A 17,817-nucleotide genomic window follows, 5' to 3' on the forward strand; every position below is an offset into this window, starting at 1 on the left:
ATTGTGCCAAAAACAAACTGTTCAGAGAAAGTTGGAGACATGGCAAAAGGACACAGAGCTGACTGAAGAAAGCGAGCTCTCACTAGCAAAATTAGGGATAATTTGCGCATCACAGTAAGTAATGATAATGTATGTAATATAAATAAAATAAGAATCAACATTATACAAAATTAAACTAACTTAAAATGAAGCAAGACACCTCAAGTTCATGCAGATATAGAGAAATATGAGGAAAAAAATGTAAAGTGTAATGAGGAACTCCCAGGATACTTACTTAGCTTCCAAGTAACTTCATGCAAAATACGTGTTAACCACAGTGGAGAAGATGGCAGACACCAAGAGATCAAATCGAACCTCATCAGAAATAGGACAAATTGAAGCTGTTGTAACCTTATAGCATGCTACGAGAAAAACATAAATCATTCAGAATTATAATCTGAATCTATTTATGAGGAAAGAGATCCATTATGGGAAACATTTTCCAAAACCGCTCATGTGTGATTCTCAAAAAGCATCAAGGTCTGCAAAGTCAAGAAAAGAGTGGTCTAAAAATATGGAACAGCCAAGAGCAACCCAGGAGACAGAACTAGATCCTGTTGCTATAAAATGTATTATTGGCATCAAATGGATAAACTTGAGGATTAAGGAAAAAAAGGTGTGTCACTGTTGGCTTTCTAGTTTTAAGGCTGTATTGTTGGGGCCAGCACTGTGGTGCAGCAGGCTAAACTGCTGCCTGCAGCACCAGCATCCCATATCTGTGCTAGTTTGAGTACCGGATGCTCCACTTCTGATGCAGCTCCCTGCTAATGTACCTAGGAAAACAGTAGAAGATGGGCCAAGTACTTGGGTCCCTGTGCCCACATGGGAGACCCAGATGAAGCTCCTGGCTCCCGGCTTCACTGTGGCCCAGCCCTAGTTGATGTGACCATTCAGGGAGTGAACCAACAGATGGAAGATCTCTCTCTATCTCTGTGTGTGTGTGTGTCTGTGTGTGTCTTCCTCTCTCTCTCTCTAACTCTGCCTTTCAAATAAAATAAATGAAACTTGTAAATAAGAAGGTTGTATTGTTACACAGAATAATGTCCTTGTTTGTAGGAAATACACTAAAAATATTCATGGGGATGGATGTGACGGGGCATCAGGTCAGCTGACATCCTTCTGAGAAATAAGTTGTTCATAGTGAACTTGCAATTTTTCTATGACTTTGTGACTATTTCAAAGTAAAAATATAATAAAAGAAAACTCAAGACTACAGTATTTAAACAAGAGAGACAAAAGGAGTCTATCTGGGAGATATTACAGTCTCCTGAACTTGAGAGATGGTGGCAATTTAAAATAGATGGTAAGGGAAGAGTTCAGAGTACCAACCTATATGTGGGAATATACAGTATATTGAAAATTCTCATTATTTTTGGTGGATTAGATGAGGGATATGAGAGAAATGAACATTGAAGGAGTCCAGTGTTTTGGACCTAAGAAACTAGAAATGTGGAGTTAACATGAACCAAGACAGAGAATGTCAGGTAGGTAAGACTGAAGGCAAGGGAGGAAAGAGAAGACCTAGGATCCAGCTGTGAAATGTTGAGTGATGCATCAGTGGACATCTAGTTTGAAATGTCAAGTAGATTTTGAGAATGTGAGTCTGGAGTTCAAAAGAGAAATTTGGGGTAAACTGTAAATTTGGAGTGTCTAACATATAAAATGAAACATAAGCTGGGTACTTTGTGGATCATCATCGGTAGAAGATAGATAAAAGAGGTAAGAGGACCATATGACCATATACAAGGTCTAAATCTATTTACAACCCCACCAAACACTAACCTAGAAAGGCAAATATAGCCACTGTATTCATAATTTTCAAAACTTGTAAGCAACCATGATGTCCTTCAGTAAGGGGGTAGTTAATAAACAGTGATAAATCCAGATTTTGGAAGATTATTCATCACCAAAACAAAAGGAGCTCTCAAGCCATAGAAAACACATAGAAGAAACTTAAATGCATAATACTAAGTGAAAGAAACCATTTTGAAAATGCTACACATTGTATGATTCCAACTGTATGATATTCTGGAAAAGGCAAAGCTATGGAAAGAGTACAGGAAGAAAGAAATTAGTGGCTTCCTAAGGTTAGTGAGGAGAAAGAGATGAACAGGCAGGGAACAGATACTTTTAGAGCAGAAAATACTCTGTGTGACACAACCACAGTTGATATACAGCATTACACATTTGTCCAAACCCATAGAATGTACAACACCAAGAGTGAACTCTGAACTTTTGGTGATGATAATGATGTGTTAATGAATGTTTATCAATTGTAACAAATGTGCCAAACTAACAGGGTTGTTGCTGGTGGAAAAAGCTGTGCTCCTGTGGGACAGGGAGCGTGAGGAAGACCTCTCTCTCTCTCTTTCTCTGCCTCTCCTTCTCTCTCTGTGTAACTCTGACTTTCAAATAAATAAATAAGCCTTTAAAAAAAAGGAAGTGAGGATATTATAAGGGCAAAATTTTGTCTGCCTTACCAAATCTAAATCTTAATTCTGATAAACTGAATAACATTCTACAAATGAACAAAAAAACCACTTCTCTCCTAAAGAAAAGAACAGGGGGATTGCTATGCTGAATATAGCATTTGTTTTAAAATACAATTCTCTAATTTTTAGAATACCACTTGCTTATAATAAAATCACTGGTGTCTCATATTTGCCAACAGTGTTCTAAATCTTATCCTCTTCTGCAAAAGGCTATCCAATTCTAGGTCAAAATATCAATCTCATAATTGATGATCAGAAATCAGAAATGGGTACAAGGTTTGAGATGAAGAAGATGAAGAAATGCTGAAGCTAGACATTGGTAATGACTGCCCATGTAATTAATGCCACAAAATTATACATTTAAAAATGGTAAATTTCATTATGTATACTCGTCACTATAAGAAGGGATAATCCAACTTGAAGGCACAATGCAAGACACAAGTCATGAGTTTTTATTAATCTCACAAAAGTTAAAATATAGAGAACAAAATTATTTAAAATATAGGGAAAGAAAACCCTACTCAACATAAGAAAGCAATATAAAAATCATAAATGTTGGAAAGGAATATGAAATACTCTTATTATTTTCAGGAGCATGGTAACTACATACACAGAAAACCCTATTGAATTTAAAAGACATTTCATTGAGTGAAATTTTGAACAGTAAAGTAAATATGAAGGAATAAAAAAGATTTTTTAAAGGATAAAATAATGAGAGTAAATGGTTTTACCACCTAATAATTACATTAATGTGATATGGATATAGAAGTATATAAATAAAACCATTAAACGTTCAAAAACAGACCCATATAAATACAGGAATTGAGTATATTCAAAAAACATGATTGTTATAATCTGTTAGAAAAGGATATATTCATTCAACAAATAGTATTAGCATAAATATCTTTTTGAAAAAATATGTAATAAACCAGATCTCTGCTTTACATGATATGAGAAAATAGTAAAATGCTCACAGAAAATAGAGTTAAAGATAAATTTATTTTAGTGCAAAAAGATTTTGAAATTCATGTATAGTTTTTTTCGTAAGACATATTTTCTGTGAACATTTTGAAGAATCCTTGTATCTCTGGCCTAACTATTTTTAGAAATCTGTTTTACATAAATATGTCCATTGGCAAAAATAAATAAATACTAGAATCTTCACTATACTGTTGGCTAACATATTTTAAAAGCGCTACATATTAACAGGGAGTTAATAAGCAAATGATTAAATAAAACCATGAAATAGTCATATGGAAAGGTATCTATCTATTAGCAGTAGGCAGACCAATTTTTTTTTATCTTTTATTTAATGAATATAAATTTCCAAAGTACGACTTATGGATTACAATGGCTTCCCCCCCATACCGTCCCTCCCACCCACAACCCTCCCCTTTCCCACTCCCTCTCCCCTTCCATTCACATCAAGATTCATTTTCGATTATCTTAATATACAGAAGATCAGCTTAGTATACATTAAGTAAGGATTTCAACAGTTTGCTCCCACACAGAAACATAAAGTGAAAAATAATAGATGATTTTTTTTAAATGATGATGAAATCAGATCAGACCTATTGTCATGTTTAATCCCAGTGAGAGTCAAGTTGGGAATTGATAATTTCTTTTTTTTCTTTTTCTTTTTTTTTTTTTTTTTTTACAGAGGATCAGTTTAGTATACATTAAGTAAAGATTTCAACCGTTTGCACCCCCATAGAAACACAAAGTGAAATATACTGTTTGAGTACTCGTTATAGCATTAAGCCTCAATGTACAGCACATTAAGGACAGAGATCCTACATGAGGAGTAAGTGCACAGTGACTCCTGTTGTTGACTTTACAAATTGACACTCCTGTTTATGGCATCAGTAATCTCCCTATGCACCAGTCATGAGTTTCCAAGGCTATGGAAGCCCCTTGAGTTCTCCGACTCTTATCTTGTTTAGACACGGTCATAGTCAAAGTGGAGGTTCTCTCCTCCCTTCAGAGAAAGGCACCTCCCTCTTTGAAGACCTGTTCTTTCCACTGGGATCTCACTCACAGAGATCTTTTTGCCAGAGTGTCTTGGCTTTCCATGCCTGAAATACTCTCATGGGCTTTTCAGCCAGATCCGAATGCCTTTAGGGCTGATTCTGAGGCCAGAGTGCTGTTTAGGACATCCGCCATTCTATGAGTCTGCTGAGTATCTCACTTCCCATGTTGGATCACTCTCCCCTTTATTTATTCTATCGGTTGGTGTTAGCAGATACTAGACTTGTTTATGTGCTCCCTTTGACTCTTAGTCCTTTCATTATGATCCATTGTGAACTGAAATTGATCACTTGGAATAGTGAGATGGCATTGGTACATGCCACCTTGATGGGATTGAATTGGAATCCCCTGGTATGTTTCTAACTCTACCATTTGGGGCAAGTCAGCTTGAGCATGTCCCAAATTATACATCTCTTCCCTCTCTTATTTCCGCTCTTATGTTTAACAGGGATCACATTTCAGTTAATTTTCAACACTTAAGAATAACTGTGTGATAATTACAGAATTAAACCAGTCATATTAAGTAGAACAGACAAAAAAACTACTAAGAGGGATAATGTATTAAGTTGTTCATTAACAGTCAGGGCTATGCTGATCAAGTCACCATTTCTCATAGTGTCCATTTCACTTCAGGAGGTTTCCTTTTTGGTGTTCAGTCAGTTGTCACTGATCAGGGAGAACATATGGTATTTGTCCCTTTGGGACTGGCTTACTTTACTCAGCATGATGTGTTCCAGATTCCTCCATTTTGTTGCAAATGACTGGATTTCATTGTTTCTTACTGCAGTATAGTATTCTAAAGAATACATATCCCATAATTTCTTTATCCAGTCTACCGTTGATGGACATTTAGGTTGGTTCCAGGTCTTAGCTATTGTGAATTGTGCTGCAATAAACATTAGGGTGCAGACCGCTTTTTTGTTTGTCAATTTAAACTCCTTTGGGTAAATTCCAAGGAGGGGGATGGCTGGGTCAAACGGTACGGTTATATTCAGGTTTCTGAGGAATCTCCAGACTGACTTCCATAGTGGCTTGACCAGTTTGCATTCCCACCAACCGTGGGTTAGTGTCCCTTTTTCCCCACATCCTCGCCAGCATCTGTTGTTGGTAGATTTCTGTATGTGAGCCATTCTAACCGGGGTGAGTTGAAACCTCATTGTGGTTTTGATTTGCATTTCCCTGATTGCTAGCGACCTTGAACATTTTTTCATGTGCCTGTTGGCCATTTGGATTTCCTCTTTTGAAAAATGTCTATTGAGGTCCTTGGCCCATCTCTTAAGTGGGTTGTTGGTTTTGTTTTTGTGGAGTTTCTTGATCTCTTTGTAGATTCTGGTTATTAACCCTTTATCTGTTGCATAGTTTGCAAATATTTTTTCCCATTCTGTCAGTTGTCTCTTCACTCTCCTGACTGTTTCTTTTGCAGTACAGAAACTTCTCAATTTGATGTAATCCCAATAGTTGATTTTGGCTTTGACTGCCTGTGCCTCCCGGGTCTTTTCCAGAAATTCTTTGCCTGTGCGAATATCTTGAAGGGTTTCTCCAATGTTCTCTAATAACTTGATGGTGTCAGGTCGTAGATTTAGGTCTTTAATCCACGGTGAGTGGATTTTTGTGTAAGGTATAAGGTAGGGGTCTTGCTTCATGCTTCTGCACGTGGAAATCCAGTTTTCCCAGCACCATTTATTGAATAGACTGTCCTTGCTCCAGGAATTGGTTTTAGATCCTTGGTCAAATATAAGTTGGCTGTAGATGTTTGGGTTGATTTCTGGTGTTTCAATTCTGTTCCATTGGTCTATCATCTGTTTCTGTACCAGTACCATGCTGTTTTGATTACAACTGCCCTGTAGTATGTCCTGAAATCTGGTATTGTGATGCCTCCGGCTTTGTTTTTGTTGTGCAAGATTGCTTTAGCTATTCGAGGTCTCTTGTGCCTCCATATGAATTTCAGCATCATTTTTTCTAGATCTGAGAAGAATGTCTTTGGTATCTTGATTGGGATTGCATTGAATCTATAAATTGCTTTTGGGAGAATGGACATTTTGATGATGTTGATTCTTCCAATCCATGAGCATAGAAGATTTTTCCATTTTTTGGTATCCTCTTCTATTTCTTTCCTTAAGATTTTGTAATTCTCATCGTAGAGATCTTTAACGTCCTTGGTTAAGTTTATTCCAAGGTATTTGATTGTTTTTGTAGCTATTGTGAATGGGATTGATCTTAGAAGTTCTTCCTCAGCCATGGCATTGTCTGTGTATACAAAGGCTGTTGATTTTTGTGCATTGATTTTATATCCTGCCACTTTGCCAAACTCCTCTATGAGTTCCAATAGTCTCTTAGTAGAGTTCTTTGGATCCTCTAAGTACAGAATCATATCGTCTGCAAAGAGGGATAGTTTGACTTCTTCCTTCTCGATTTGTATTCCTTTGATTTCTTTTTCTTGTCTGATGGCTCTGGCTAAAACTTCCAGAACTATGTTAAATAGCAGTGGTGAGAGTGGGCATCCCTGCCTGGTGCCAGATTTCAGTAGAAATGCTTCCAACTTTTCCCCATTCAATAGGATGCTGGCTGTGGGTTTTTTATAAATTGCTTTGATTATACTGAGGAATGTTCCTTCTATACCCAATTTGCTTAGAGTTTTCATCATGAAAGGGTGTTGAATTTTATCAAATGCTTTCTCTGCATCAATTGAGATAATCATATGGTTTTTCTTTTGCAGTCTGTTAATGTGGTGAATCACATTGATTGATTTGCAAATGTTGAACCATCCCTGCATACCAGGGATGAATCCCACTTGGTCTGGGTGGATGATTTTCCTGATGTGTTGTTGTACTCTATTGGCCAGAATTTTATTGAGGATTTTTGCATCTATGTTCATCAGGGATATTGGTCTGTAATTTTCTTTCAGTGCTGCATCTTTCTCTGGCTTAGGGATTAAGGTGATGCTGGCTTCATAGAAAGAATTTGGGATGATTCCCTCTTTTTCGATTGTTCTGAATAGTTTGAGAAGAAATGGGATTAGTTCTTCTTTAAATGTCTGGTAGAATTCAGCAGTGAATCCATCTGGTCCTGGGCTTTTCTTTGTTGGGAGGGCCTTAATTACTGTTTCAATTTCTGTTTCAGTTATGGGTCTATTTAGGTTTTCTATGTCTTCATGGTTCAATTTTGGTAGATTGCATGTGTCCAGAAATCTATCCATTTCTGATAGGTTTTCCTGTTTGCTGGCATACAGGTCCTTGTAGTAATTTCTGATGATTCTTTTTATTTCTGTGGTGTCTGTTGTTACATTTCCTTTTTCATCTCTTATTTTATTGATTTGGGTCTTTTCTCTTCTTTTTTTTAGTTAGTTGGGCCAATGGGGTGTCAATTTTGTTTATTTTTTCAAAAAACCAGCTCCTCGTTTGGCTGATTTTTTGTAGTGTTTTTTTGGATTCAATCCTGTTAATTTCTTCTCTGGTTTTAATTATTTCTCTTCTCCTACTAGATTTGGGTTTGGTTTGCTGCAGTTTTTCTAGGTCCTTGAGATGCGCTGAAAGCTCATTTATTTGGTACCTTTCCAATTTCTTGATATAGGCACCTATTGCTATAAATTTGCCTCTCAATACTGCTTTTGCCGTATCCCATAAGTTTTGATATGTTGTGTTGTTGTCTTCATTTACTTCCAGAAAGTTTTTGATTTCTCTTTTGATTTCTTGAATGACCCAGTGTTCATTCAGGAGCATGTTATTCAGTCTCCATGTGTTTGCATACTTTCTGGGGTTTCCTGAGTTGCTAATTTCCAGCTTCATTCCACTGTGGTCTGAGAAGCTGCATGGTATGATTCTAATTCTTTTAAATTTGCTGAGACTTGCTTTATGGCCTAGTATGTGATCAATCCTAGAGAAGGTTCCATGCACTACTGAGAAGAATGTGAAGTCTGTAGATGTAGGGTTGAAAGTTCTGTAGATATCTGTTAGATCCATTTGGGCAATAGTGTCAATTAAATCTGCTGTTTCCTTGTTGATCTTCTGTCCGGATGATCTGTCTATTTCTGAGAGTGGAGTATTGAAGTCCCCCAGTACTATTGTATTGGAATCTAAATCTCCCTTTAAGTCCCTTAACATATCTTTTAAATAGACCGGTGCCCTGTAATTAGGTGCATATACATTTATAATAGTTACATCTTCCTGTTGAATTGAACCCTTAATCATTATATAGTGTCCCGCTTTGTCTCTCTTAACAGTTTTTGTATTAAAGTTTATTTTGTCTGATATTAATATGGCTACACCTGCTTTTTTTTGGTTTCTGTTGGCATGGAATATCTTTTTCCAACCTTTCACTTTCAGTCTGCATGCCTCTTTGTTAGAGAGACGTGTTTCTTGTAGGCAACAAATAGTTGGGTTGTGTTCTGTGAGCCAGTCAGCCAAACGGTGTCTTTTAACTGAAGAATTCAGACCATTAATGTTCAATGTGACTATTGATACGTAGTGACTTTGCCCTGCCATTTTCCCGGAGATATTTTCTAGTATATGCTTTGAGCTTCCCATGCTCTTTTACTGGTAGGTGTTCTTCCTTTCCCTTCTTTCATATTGATGGCCGTGTTTCTGTGTTTCTGAGTGTAGCACATCTTTAAGTATCTTTTGCAGGGCCGGACGAGTGGCAACAAAGTCTTTCAATTTCTGTTTGCTATGAAAGGTCTTTATTTCACCTTCATTCACAAATGAGAGCTTGGCAGGATATAATATTCTGGGCTGGCAATTTTTCTCTCTTAGCACCTGTGCTATGTCTCACCATTCCCTCCTAGCCTGTAGTGTTTCTGATGAGAAGTCTGCTGTGAGTCTGATTGGAGATCCTCTGAGAGTAATCTGACGTTTCTCTCTTGCACATTTTAGGATCTTTTCTTTATGTTTCACTGTGGTAAGTTTAATTACCATGTGTCGTGGTGAGGATCTCTTTTGGTCATGTTTATTGGGGGTTCTATGAGCTTCCTGTACTAGGATGTCTCTGTCCTTCTCCAGACCTGGAAAGTTCTCTGCTAGTATCTCACTAAAAAGGCCTTCTAATCCTTTCTCTCTCTCCATGCCTTCAGGAACTCCTAGAACCCAAATGTTGGTTTTTTAATAGTATCCTGTAGATTCCCAACAATATTTTTTAGATTTCTAATTTCCTCTTCTTTTCTTTGGTTTGACTGTATGTTTTCCTGTGCTCTATCTTCTAAGTCCGATATTCTCTCTTCTGCTTCACCCATTCTGTTTTTAAGGCTTTCTAATGTGTTTGTCATTTGATCTATTGAGCTCTTCATTTCATTTTGATTTCTCTTCACTATCACACTTTCCTGTTCTACTAGTTTCTGAGTTTCATTTTGATTTTTCCTTAAAATTTCATTTTCACGAGAGAGATTTTCAATCTTGTCCAATAAGGATTTCTGTAGTTCAAGGATTTGCTTTTGAAAACTTCTAAATGTTCTTATCATAAATTTTTTGAAATCCGTATCTTGCATTTCTTCTATCTCATCATCTTCATAATCTTGGTTTGGGGTGTTTTGTTTATTTGGAGGCATCATAGTGTCATCGTTGATCTTGTTCCCTCGATTTCTGTGTTTGTTACTTGGCATAGTTAATTCTTCTTGCGTCACTGTGCGTTTTTTTTTTATTATTATTATTTTATACTATGTCCGTGTTAAGTGGACTGCCTGCTGTTGGAGGAGCCTTGGAGGCCTGAGATGGGTGCGGGCTGAGAGCTCTGCTTGGTTCTTCCTGGTTAAGGGTGTGCAAAAGTGACACCCTCAGGTTATGCATGGTAAATCTCTCTCTTTTTATTTATTTATTTATTTTATTTATTCAGGGGGTAAGTAACACCGTATGGCACGGCTGTGCAGAATTGATGGTATTTAGCTTCCAGTCTCTGGCTTCTACCCCCAGAGTCCGTTTAGGCTCCTCTGGACTCCCACTGGGTTGCCTAGGCTACTGAATTGTAGTGACTCAGTGCCTTAGCTCTCCCCCGTTGATATGTAAATCCAGAGAGGGGGCCTGCTCTTTGTCTCTTGGGAATTCTTCAAGCCTTGCAGCCTTGCAACCTTTGCAAGGTTAGGGGGAAGAGAAACCCCGAAGCTTTTTTTTTTCCTTCTTTCCAGTAGTGAGTTTGCTGCACTTTCCGGCCCCCCTCTAGCTTCTGACCCCCGTTTCCCCACCAATGTCTCGGGTTATTGAACTCACCTCCCCTTCCAGCGCCGATGTGTGGACTCGGAGCCCTGGACATCCCAAGTCTCCCCGCTGTTGTCTGTGTGGCATGCACTCCCCTTCGAGCACTGGCACGCAGACCCTGCGGCTTCCGCGGCTCGGCGTCCGCGCGGTGGGCAACCTTGTTCTCCCAGTAGGTCCTCCGATTCACAGCCACTCGATCCAGAAGAGTTTCCACTGCAATATTTTCCTGGTTCTTTTTTCTGAGGCTACCGTAACTCCCCTTTTATTAAACTAAATTTTCCGGGACTATCGGTGCGCGCCCTCACTATTCCGCCATCTTGGCTCCGCCCCCCAATTTTTCTAACACATAGAATTCAGACATATGCAGTACAATTTATAAAACAATGCATATAGAACTGACTTACATATTTTGAATATGTATATATTTCATGTAAACATTTAGAAAGACTGAAAGGATTTGCTCCAAAAATTTAGCAGTTACCTTCGAGAAGGGTAGTCAGAGTAAATTAGGATAAACACATCTTTTAACTTTTTGTTGTATTTTCTATTGCTTTGACCTTTTTTAAAATGTATTTAAGGGGCTGTTTGCATGGTGTAGAAGGTTAAGCCTCTGCCCACAGTGTCAGCATCCCATATGGCAGCCAGTTCAAACCCCAGCAGCTCCACTTCTGATACAACTCCCTGTCAATTCACCTGGGAAGGCAGCAGAGGAGGGCACAGCTGCCTGGGCCCCTGCACCTGCGTGAGAGACCCGGAAGAAGCTCCTGGCTCCTGGCTTTGAATCAGCCCAGCTCTGGCCATTGTGGCCATCTGGGGACTGAACCAGTAGATGAAAGACATCTCTCTCTCTCTCTCTGTTTGCCGCTGCCTCTCTGTAACTCTGCCTTTCAAATAAATAGATTTTTAAAGAAATTCATTCGGAGAGTCGATCAGTGCATTTGTTGTGATCATTTGGAATATGGACTAGCAGATGGAAGATATCTCTCTCTCTCTCTTTCCCTCTGTCCCTCTCTCTGTGTAACTCTTTCAAATAAATAAATCCTTTTTTAAGAAAAAGAACAAACTATAAAATGAATGATAAAGCAATTATGATAAAATGTAACATCTAGTAAATATAGGTGAAGAATAACGAGGAATCTTTATACTGTTTGCACCATTTTGAAGTTTAAAATTATTTCAGAAGGTTTTAAAAAAACATTTTTCCCCCAAGTGACCCATGAATTCAATAACAAATGCTAGTGCCCTTGAGGGCTAGGCTTCCATAGGCCATTCTGATTCCAACTGCAGTGATACAGGACCTCAGCTGCAGGGCAGCCAGCCTCCCCCGTGCTCCTGGAGAACCCTTGGTCTATTGTTTCAGGGCACAATCTAAGCCTTCGCTCCTCTCTTCAATAATGGGCCTTATGCCCATGATTCCCCAGGCACAGCACTCATTCCCCCCTTCATTATTCAGTCATTTCCTCTCTCTTCTGCAGCTTGTGAATCTCTTCCTCCTAGCTGACTGCCCTCAGGACACAGCCATGATCTGGGAATTCCCACCCTGTTTTAAAGTCCTCCCTTACGTCTGTTTCACCCGTTTGTCTTTTCTTTTCTTTTAATTTGTGACCAACTTCATTTTTCCCCCAGAAACCTTTTATTAAAGGAATACAGACTTCATGTGTTTCATAATTACAGCTTTAGGAACACTGATTGTTCTCACTGTATCCACCCTCCCACCTACTCTCCCACCCCTCTTCCTCCTCCTCCTCCCTCTCCTATACACATTTTTTACTAAAATGTATTTTCAATTAACTTTATACACATATGATTGATTCTACGTTAAGTAAAGAGTTCAAGAAAGTGTATTAAAAAAAAAAATCTTTCCTCAGCAGTCCAGACAAGGGCTATTCAAAGTCATTGCTTCTCAAAGTATCAATTTCACTTGGACAAATTGCCTTTTAGGTGCTCTAATAGTTACCACAGGTCAGGGAGAGCACATGGGATTCGTCCGTTTGGGACAGGCTTATTTCACTAAGTATGATGTCTTCCAGATTCATCTATTTTATTCCACCTGCCTGTCTTTTCATTATCACACTTTTGAAAAGAAAAATCTGCATCTCCACTCTCACTTCCTATCCACACCATCTCTATCGGTACCCTAAGATGTGATTGACTTTTACCAATGTTTTTGTACAATGAACAGAGGAAAACTGAATTCAGAACAGATAGGAATGGGGCAGGAGAGAGAGACAGATTTTCTCCCTGGTATATAAAAATAAAATACATATAAAATAAATTGCTACAGAATATCTATGGACAAATCACTGTTGTTTTAGCTGTTGGATATTTAAAAGAAGTTTCTTACTCATAATCTATCCTTTGACCCAAAGGACAAATCTCATCACTAGAAGCGAAAGTAAGGGTTAAAGACAAAGATTCTTGAAGTAGTAGCACAGTGTCAAAACAATCTTCCAGCTTTTTAGATCAGACGAGATACCAACAACAAAGGACAAGAAACAAAAACTGCTGCGGGGCTGGCGCCCTGACTCACTGGATTGATCCTCCGCCTGCGGCGCCGGAATCCCTTATGGGCGCCAATTCTAGTCCCGGTTGCTCCTCTTCCAGTCCAGCTCTCTGCTATGGCCTGGGGGAGCAGTAGAGGATGACCCAGGTTCTTGGGCCCCTGCACCCACGTGGGATACCAGGAGGAAGCTACTGGCTCCTGGCTTCAGATTGGCGCAGCTCCAGCCATTGCGGCCATTTGGGGAGTGAACCAATGGATGGAAGACCTTTCTCTCTGTCTCTCTCTCTCACTGTCTGTAACTCTACCTGTCAAATAAGTAAATAAAAATCTTTTAAAAGTTTTAAAAAAATAAAAAAACTGCTGCCTGATGATTCCAAGATCTAATTATTTTATCATCAAAGAATAATGAAGTAACTGCCCCATCTAAAAAAGGCTTAAAACACAAGACAGTCTGAGACTTTGCTTGTTCCTTTAGGCTCAGAATAGGGGTCACCCAGGATGTCCAGTGGAGCCCCAATCCAGAGTTGAATGAGCACCTCCCGGTTGCCACCTCCCTCCAGGAAGGAGCTGTATTAATTTCTGCACCACTTCCTGGGGCCAAAGCTCCACTCCCTGATTTTGGACATTCATCACTATGTGAAGACAAATTTGAGTTACATGAACAAGGGCAATATTCAGCATTGTTTAGAGAAAGAACAAATGAATGAATTGTGTCATTAGTGTTCAGCACATAGATGAAATGTTACAAATATTTGTTGAATGAGTAAATAAACTCTCAATACAGCAAATTGACTACAGGGTGCAATCCCTGACCCAGAGCAGTCCTAACAATTTCCCAATCTCTAACCTGCTCACACTTTTCTCCCTATTCTCATCTGATCCTTTAGTGTTACTTGTGGGCTCATCTGAGGCTAAAAACCATAAATTAACCATATTTCCATCTAGGATAAATTGTTTCAGAGACAAATGCAGGTGAAAGCAAAAAAAAACACGACTAGCCAACTCACAGGTGCTAGGGGGTGGGTGACTGATTTAGTGCCATGAGATGATGCTGCACAGTTTTCTGAGTTTTTAGTTTCAACCTTGATTCATTTCTCCTTTCATCCAACATGTAATTATTAAAAATTGTTACGAACCAGACAGTGTCCTCATCATTGAGGACAGAGCAGTGGACAAGCCACCAAGGCCCCTGCATTGACGGAGTTTACAGGTCATCCAATCAAATGACAAATATTAACAGGGAAGCTATTATGTCCTGGGCCCTTTACTGACCATACAGTATATGTTCCTGCCTCCATGAGATTTACATTTTAGTGGAGGAAAATCTGAAAATGATACAACAAATACATAACATACAGTGTGTCAGAAGATAAATCTTGGAGAGCGGATGGGACTGAACATGGAAAAAGAAATAGGGAATATGGTTAGGAGATTTAATTTAAGTTTTATCTTCACTTTTTTATTTGAATGGTGAGGAGACAGAGAACTCTCATTCTCAGATTCACTCTCCCAAATGCCCGCAAGAGCCAGAAATGGACCAGGATGAAGTCAGGAGCTGAGAATTCAATCTGGGCCTCTGATGTAGGTAGCAAGGATCCACTATTTGAGCTATCGCTTGCTGCATCCCAGGATATACATAAACAGCAGCTGGATTCAACAGTAGAGCCAGGACCTGAACCCAAGCACTCCTATGTGGGATGTGAGCATTTTAACCACTAGACCAAATGCCTACCCTGAGGGTTCTAATTTTACCTAGCCAGGGTCAAGGTAGACCTCACTGAAAAAGTGGTATTGGAGCAAAGTCTTATAGACGGTGAAGGAGCAGGATGACTGAAAAAAAACAGCAGATATAAAGGCCCTGCTTGGAAATATCCCCCGTGTGTTAAAAAACAGCAAGTAAGCAAATAAGCAGGCAGGAAAGAGACCAGGTGTGAGACGAGCAAATCCTGGTGGGCCTGGTTGACCATTCTGAAGACACTGCCCTTCACTCTGGCTGGAAGGAAACCATGCAAAGATTCTAACAAGGGAATAATATGTAACTCTGGTTTTAACAGGATCATTCTGGCTTCTGGGGTAAGGACAGGCTATAGAGTAGTAGAGACATGTGTGGTAGCTGCCGGGGGCTTTAGGGGTGGGAGAAATGTCAGTGTGACTTTGTGCTGGTGGTTATGCTCTAGTAAAAAGGCAAAATTTGATTCTACAAAGACAAGACAGATTAACTGTGGCTCAATGGCTCTAATACCCAAATGGAGCATCTGGGAACACACAGTGCTATGGAACTGGGGAGTAGGTATTATTTATGGGCATAGATTAACATAACATAAGTGAGTAAATGTGGTAGTGGGAGCTTATGCTGTTTCTCTTGCGTCTACCCCCATATTTCAGAGAAGTAGGAAACAATATCTTCAAATGAGAGTGAGGATAGAGGAAAAGTACTACAAATTTGAGGAGAAATAATCACCCCTACAAGAATGCATGTTTAATCCTTTGAAAAACTCATAAAAGCAAAATCTTGGATATAGATTTTGTTCCAGGAAAAAAAAAGGCCAGAAAACATCTTTACTCACAGAGCATATGTAAAGCCATCTGAATGCAACAACATGTACAAACGAAGAGACAAGATCTGGCACATTTCCATCCAGAATGAAAACTGTAAGTCAGTTCTCTAAACTCCATTGAGATCTGAATCAGGAAAACACGTTTTCATACTAGAAGTCATTGAAATTTAGATCGTTGCTTGAAGAGTGAAATTTTATAGTGTAAAGCAGTGTGGTGTGGTGTGGTGTGGTGTGGTGTGGTGTGGTGTGGTGTGGTGTGGTGTCAGCCAGTGTGAAATACTGGTGAAGGGAACAGCATTGCAGGGTCTGTTTCAAGCCCCACCCTGAATTCCAGTCACGAGCTGCCTTACTGATTTCTGTGTTGCATCTTCCCTGAAGGTTGAGAATCTGCAATTCCCAGGATTTCTCCAACCCTCTGGTTATTATTCAGCTTACAGTTCCACTACAGGAAAACATACCGGTAGTATGCACTCATTTCCACTACTAGATTTTACCAGCTGCATGAGACAACATCATGGTGCAAAAGTTATGGTGAATTGAAACCCCAAAACACATAATTCTATTAACTATTTTTAAACATAAAACATTTTAAAGCATATGTACTTCATTAGTGTCTTGGAAAATTGTTCTCCAGAACACCCTTTGACAATGTTGTCCAGTACCTTATGGCTGGAAGTTGTGCCCGGCTGGACTGTGTACAACTACTGACAAGTGTAGGTTACACACAGCTATGCTATGCCATTGGAGAGTGCTTAACCAGGTGGCACATTGGTAGGAAGCAATTGTGCAAGAGGCAGGCAAGAGCCCACAGTCCTGATTCGGCCTTCAACTGTGTGGATTTGGCCATGACATCATCTTGGAAACTGAAAATTTGTCTCCACATTGAAGTGTTCAACCCGAGAATTTTTAACTGTTATTCATTTTTTACTTATACTTTTAATTTCATGGGCTTTTACTTTCTTAATTTATTGAGGAAATAAATGACAATTTCATTTTATCGGGATACTAGTATTATCGTACATTTCTACATATTTCTTCATATGATGGTTTTTTTTAAGATTTATTTTATTTATTTGAAAGAGAGGTAGAGACAGAGAGAGAGGTCTTCCATCCGCTGGAGCCAGGAGCTTCTTCCAGGTCTCCCACATGGGTGCAGGGGCCCCAGGACTTGGGCCATCTTCCACTGCTATCCCAGACCATAGCAGAGAGCTGGATCAGAAGAGGAGCAGCCGAGACTAGAACTGGTGCCCATATGGGATGCCAGTTCTTTAGGCCAGGACTTAAACCCACTGTGCCACAATGCCAGCCCCCATGTGATAGTTTTATCTTAGTAATATTTAGCCCATTTTGCCTTTTCTTGATATTTAATTTTTACATTTTATCAGAAATCCAACCACTAACAACTTGAGCCATCACTTGTTACCTCCCACAGTATGCATTAGCAGGAAGCTGGAATAAGGGAGGCAGCCAGGACTTGAACCCCAGCTCTCTGTTTTTGGATATGGGCATGCCAAACCACATCTTAACTTGTGCAAAATGCCTTCCTCCTAGAAAAAAACCTTTAATTTAGACACTTCAGGAGACCCAACAGCCACCACCTTAGACAACAAATTTTGTATTCTACATGCATAGACTTGTACATCTGTACAATAAATAGCATCTGGAATGCTATTTTTTTTCTCATGCTGTGCCTTGTCACATCCTTCTGTTAGAAGTTCTGTGACCTAGAACTCATGCTCATGGTTTCTCCTGTATAAAACCAGTATACAAGAACAAGACCTGTGAAAGATTGTTGTACAACAGGAAGGGCAGAGAGGGCAGATTTCCTTCAAATGCTTTCCCAAACTTATTTTGAAATACAATCTCAGACGTTATAGCAACTGTCCTAAGAAAGAGTCGTGTTAAAGACGGAAAAAAGTCATCAAAACATAAACTCCCTCAACCTGCCTTTACCTACTATGAGTAAGCTGTTTTCCAAGTTTGATTTCTCTTCTTGAGTAGATCTCGCATCTCCCTTA

Source organism: Oryctolagus cuniculus, chromosome 1, assembly GCF_964237555.1.
Source record: "Oryctolagus cuniculus chromosome 1, mOryCun1.1, whole genome shotgun sequence".
Taxonomy (NCBI): Eukaryota; Metazoa; Chordata; class Mammalia; order Lagomorpha; family Leporidae; genus Oryctolagus; species Oryctolagus cuniculus.